The sequence below is a fragment of the Lathyrus oleraceus genome, chromosome 3 (assembly GCF_024323335.1).
Source record: "Lathyrus oleraceus cultivar Zhongwan6 chromosome 3, CAAS_Psat_ZW6_1.0, whole genome shotgun sequence".
Classification (NCBI taxonomy): Eukaryota; Viridiplantae; Streptophyta; class Magnoliopsida; order Fabales; family Fabaceae; genus Lathyrus; species Lathyrus oleraceus.
The window spans coordinates 294,950,911-294,956,910 of record NC_066581.1 but is presented as its reverse complement, the minus strand read 5'-3'; positions in this window follow the sequence as shown (position 1 = coordinate 294,956,910).

The following is a 6,000-nucleotide window of genomic DNA, read 5'->3' as shown; positions in this document are numbered from 1 at the left end:
TGCCATCGTTAGGAGGATATCGGAGTGTTGTCAGAATGAATGTTCCCATGAATTGTATCTGAAATACGTATCCGAACTTTGTACATAATTGATAAAGGTGTCTGTCTGAATGAACCTTTATTTTGACTGTATTCGGAGCGGAGGAGCGGCCTTCAGGGTTTCTGTGTCAGGGTTTCCGTCCGTTTCCGTCCGTCTTGGTCTGTTCGGGTCTGTCCGAGTCCATGGTTGAGGTGCCTGGTATTTATAGTGAGGGTGGTGACCTAGTGGGCTCAGACTGAAGCCCGAAAATTATAAGTTCGCCAGCTTCGCTAGGCGAACATGCAGCGAAGATTCGCTAGGCGAAGGATTTGCTCGCCTAGCGAGCATGCAATTCATGACCTAATGGGCTCAGCATGAAGCCCACCAATTTTGACATTCGGAGGCTTCGCTAGGTGAAGGAGTTGCTCGCCTAGCGAGCGGGCTAGTTTGGGCCATTTCTGGATTGGGCCTGTTGTAGCTGGGCTTTTGTTCCTTTAAGATCAGTGCCTTGCCAAATAAGTTAGAGCCTTTAGAAATCCTTTGAAATGTTAACGGGCAAATTTTGGGGTATGACAGCTGCCCCTGTTCAATATTCTTGAACCGAGAGAATTAGGATGGCATGTACGCCATTCGTGGTCTAGAGGTGGAAGATTATTGAACACTAGAATGCCCTAAAAATTTGCACTTGTCAATCGGCAGTTGGTCTTGATGGAGATGGGCTTAAAGATGCCATCCGGGAGGTTTGATGATGAAAGCTTCAGATTGCGCCGTACATTAGGCCAATTTGAAGACATGGGCGCCACACTGGGTCGTACGCTAGACCGTATAGTGAGTCATCCATTAGGCTGTCGACTTCGCTGAGGAGTCAGAGTGTCTCATACGCTGCTAGGGATAAAAGATCAGAGTGGATCGTACACTAGATCGTATCTGAATAACAGAAGGAGTGGTCCATTAGGCGGGTGACTTCGCTGGGGACAAAAGATCAGAGTGGATCGTACACTAGATCGTATCTGAGTAGCAGAAGGAGCCGTCCGTTAGGCTGAATCTGATGATGTAAGAGGTAGTCGTACACTAGACTACACTTCAGAAATGTACCGTACACTAGGTAGCATCAGAGGAGACGAAAGTCTAATTGGGTCGTACATTAGACCGTATCTGAGCAGAATGAGCCGTCCATTAGGCTGAATCTGATGATGTAAGAGGTAGTCGTACACTAGACTACACTTCAGAAATGTACCGTACACTAGGTAGCGTCAGAGGAGACGAAAGTCTAATTGGGTCGTACATTAGACCGTATCTGAGCAGAATGAGCCGTCCATTAGGCTGAATCTGATGATAAAAGAGGGTAGTCGTACACTAGACTACACTTCAGAAATGTACCGTACACTAGGTAGCATCTGAGGAGACGAAGGTCTCATTGGGTCGTACATTAGACCGTCTTGAAATAGTTGAAGGAATCATCAGGATGAACCGTATGTTAGGCTGTATCTGATGATGTCTGTATATGTTGTACTTGCAATAAATGTCTGGGATGGGCTTACAGATGCCATCGTTAGGAGGATATCGGAGTGTTGTCAGAATGAATGTTCCCATGAATTGTATCTGAAATACGTATCCGAACTTTGTACATAATTGATAAAGGTGTCTGTCTGAATGAACCTTTATTTTGACTGTATTCGGAGCGGAGGAGCGGCCTTCAGGGTTTCTGTGTCAGGGTTTCCGTCCGTTTCCGTCCGTCTTGGTCTGTTCGGGTCTGTCCGAGTCCGTGGTTGAGGTGCCTGGTATTTATAGTGAGGGTGGTGACCTAGTGGGCTCAGACTGAAGCCCGAAAATTATAAGTTCGCCAGCTTCGCTAGGCGAACATGCAGCGAAGATTCGCTAGGCGAAGGATTTGCTCGCCTAGCGAGCATGCAATTCATGACCTAATGGGCTCAGCATGAAGCCCACCAATTTTGACATTCGGAGGCTTCGCTAGGTGAAGGAGTTGCTCGCCTAGCGAGCGGGCTAGTTTGGGCCATTTCTGGATTGGGCCTGTTGTAGCTGGGCTTTTGTTCCTTTAAGATCAGTGCCTTGCTAAATAAGTTAGAGCCTTTAGAAATCCTTTGAAATGTTAACGGGCAAATTTTGGGGTATGACAGCTGCCCCTGTTCAATATTCTTGAACCGAGAGAATTAGGATGGCATGTACGCCATTCGTGGTCTAGAGGTGGAAGATTATTGAACACTAGAATGCCCTAAAAATTTGCACTTGTCAATCGGCAGTTGGTCTTGATGGAGATGGGCTTAAAGATGCCATCCGGGAGGTTTGATGATGAAAGCTTCAGATTGCGCCGTACATTAGGCCAATTTGAAGACATGGGCGCCACACTGGGTCGTACGCTAGACCGTATAGTGAGTCATCCATTAGGCTGTCGACTTCGCTGAGGAGTCAGAGTGTCTCATACGCTGCTAGGGATAAAAGATCAGAGTGGATCGTACACTAGATCGTATCTGAATAACAGAAGGAGTGGTCCATTAGGCGGGTGACTTCGCTGGGGACAAAAGATCAGAGTGGATCGTACACTAGATCGTATCTGAGTAGCAGAAGGAGCCGTCCGTTAGGCTGAATCTGATGATGTAAGAGGTAGTCGTACACTAGACTACACTTCAGAAATGTACCGTACACTAGGTAGCATCAGAGGAGACGAAAGTCTAATTGGGTCGTACATTAGACCGTATCTGAGCAGAATGAGCCGTCCATTAGGCTGAATCTGATGATGTAAGAGGTAGTCGTACACTAGACTACACTTCAGAAATGTACCGTACACTAGGTAGCGTCAGAGGAGACGAAAGTCTAATTGGGTCGTACATTAGACCGTATCTGAGCAGAATGAGCCGTCCATTAGGCTGAATCTGATGATAAAAGAGGGTAGTCGTACACTAGACTACACTTCAGAAATGTACCGTACACTAGGTAGCATCTGAGGAGACGAAGGTCTCATTGGGTCGTACATTAGACCGTCTTGAAATAGTTGAAGGAATCATCAGGATGAACCGTATGTTAGGCTGTATCTGATGATGTCTGTATATGTTGTACTTGCAATAAATGTCTGGGATGGGCTTACAGATGCCATCGTTAGGAGGATATCAGAGTGTTGTCAGAATGAATGTTCCCATGAATTGTATCTGAAATACGTATCCGAACTTTGTACATAATTGATAAAGGTGTCTGTCTGAATGAACCTTTATTTTGACTGTATTCAGAGCGGAGGAGCGGCCTTCAGGGTTTCTGTGCCAGGGTTTCCGTCTGTTTCCGTCCGTCTTGGTCTGTTCGGGTCTGTCCGAGTCCATGGTTGAGGTGCCTGGTATTTATAGTGAGGGTGGTGACCTAGTGGGCTCAGACTGAAGCCCGAAAATTATAAGTTTGCCAGCTTCGCTAGGCGAACATGCAGCGAAGATTCGCTAGGCGAAGGATTTGCTCGCCTAGCGAGCATGCAATTCATGACCTAATGGGCTCAGCATGAAGCCCACCAATTTTGACATTCGGAGGCTTCGCTAGGCGAAGGAGTTGCTCGCCTAGCGAGCGGGCTAGTTTGGGCCATTTCTGGATTGGGCCTGTTGTAGCTGGGCTTTTGTTCCTTTAAGATCAGTGCCTTGCCAAATAAGTTAGAGCCTTTAGAAATCCTTTGAAATGTTAACGGGCAAATTTTGGGGTATGACAGCTGCCCCTGTTCAATATTCTTGAACCGAGAGAATTAGGATGGCATGTACGCCATTCGTGGTCTGGAGGTGGAAGATTATTGAACACTAGAATGCCCTAAAAATTTGCACTTGTCAATCGGCAGTTGGTCTTGATGGAGATGGGCTTAAAGATGCCATCCGGGAGGTTTGATGATGAAAGCTTCAGATTGCGCCGTACATTAGGCCAATTTGAAGACATGGGCGCCACACTGGGTCGTACGCTAGACCGTATAGTGAGTCATCCATTAGGCTGTCGACTTCGCTGAGGAGTCAGAGTGTGTCATACGCTGCTGGGGATAAAAGATCAGAGTGGATCGTACACTAGATCGTATCTGAATAACAGAAGGAGTGGTCCATTAGGCGGGTGACTTCGTTGGGGACAAAAGATCAGAGTGGATCGTACACTAGATCGTATCTGAGTAGCAGAAGGAGCCGTCCGTTAGGCTGAATCTGATGATGTAAGAGGTAGTCGTACACTAGACTACACTTCAGAAATGTACCGTACACTAGGTAGCATCAGAGGAGACGAAAGTCTAATTGGGTCGTACATTAGACCGTATCTGAGCAGAATGAGCCGTCCATTAGGCTGAATCTGATGATGTAAGAGGTAGTCGTACACTAGACTACACTTCAGAAATGTACCGTACACTAGGTAGCGTCAGAGGAGACGAAAGTCTAATTGGGTCGTACATTAGACCGTATCTGAGCAAAATGAGCCGTCCATTAGGCTGAATCTGATGATAAAAGAGGGTAGTCGTACACTAGACTACACTTCAGAAATGTACCGTACACTAGGTAGCATCTGAGGAGACGAAGGTCTCATTGGGTCGTACATTAGACCGTCTTGAAATAGTTGAAGGAATCATCAGGATGAACCGTATGTTAGGTTGTATCTGATGATGTCTGTATATGTTGTACTTGCAATAAATGTCTAGGATGGGCTTACAGATGCCATCGTTAGGAGGATATCGGAGTGTTGTCAGAATGAATGTTCCCATGAATTGTATCTGAAATACGTATCCGAACTTTGTACATAATTGATAAAGGTGTTTGTCTGAATGAACCTTTATTTTGACTGTATTCGGAGCGGAGGAGCGGCCTTCAGGGTTTCTGTGCCAGGGTTTCCGTCCGTTTCCGTCCGTCTTGGTCTGTTCGGGTCTATCCGAGTCCGTGGCTGAGGTGCCTGGTATTTATAGTGAGGGTGGTGACCTAGTGGGCTCAGACTGAAGCCCGAAAATTATAAGTTCGCCAGCTTCGCTAGGCGAACATGCAGCGAAGATTCGCTAGGCGAAGGATTTGCTCGCCTAGCGAGCATGCAATTCATGACCTAATGGGCTCAGCATGAAGCCCACCAATTTTGACATTCGGAGGCTTCGCTAGGCGAAGGAGTTGCTCGCCTAGCGAGCGGGCTAGTTTGGGCCATTTCTGGATTGGGCCTGTTGTAGCTGGGCTTTTGTTCCTTTAAGATCAGTGCCTTGCCAAATAAGTTAGAGCCTTTAGAAATCCTTTGAAATGTTAACGGGCAAATTTTGGGGTATGACAGCTTCCCCTGTTCAATATTCTTGAATCGAGAGAATTAGGATGGCATGTACGCCATTCGTGGTCTGGAGGTGGAAGATTATTGAACACTAGAATGCCCCCAAAATTTGCACTTGTCAATCGGCAGTTGGTCTTGATGGAGATGGGCTTACACTAGACTACACTTCAGAAATGTACCGTACACTAGGTAGCGTCAGAGGAGACGAAAGTCTAATTGGGTCGTACATTAGACCGTATCTGAGCAGAATGAGCCGTCCATTAGGCTGAATCTGATGATAAAAGAGGGTAGTCGTACACTAGACTACACTTCAGAAATGTACCGTACACTAGGTAGCATCTGAGGAGACGAAGGTCTCATTGGGTCGTACATTAGACCGTCTTGAAATAGTTGAAGGAATCATCAGGATGAACCGTATGTTAGGCTGTATCTGATGATGTCTGTATATGTTGTACTTGCAATAAATGTCTGGGATGGGCTTACAGATGCCATCGTTAGGAGGATATCGGAGTGTTGTCAGAATGAATGTTCCCATGAATTGTATCTGAAATACGTATCCGAACTTTGTACATAATTGATAAAGGTGTCTGTCTGAATGAACCTTTATTTTAACTGTATCCGGAGGATAATTAACCTGAAAAGGAAAGTTAGCTTCATGCTATGTCATGATGCATGAGATGTTTCGTGTTATGCCAAGAAATAAATGCGAATGTTGTATGCATGTGT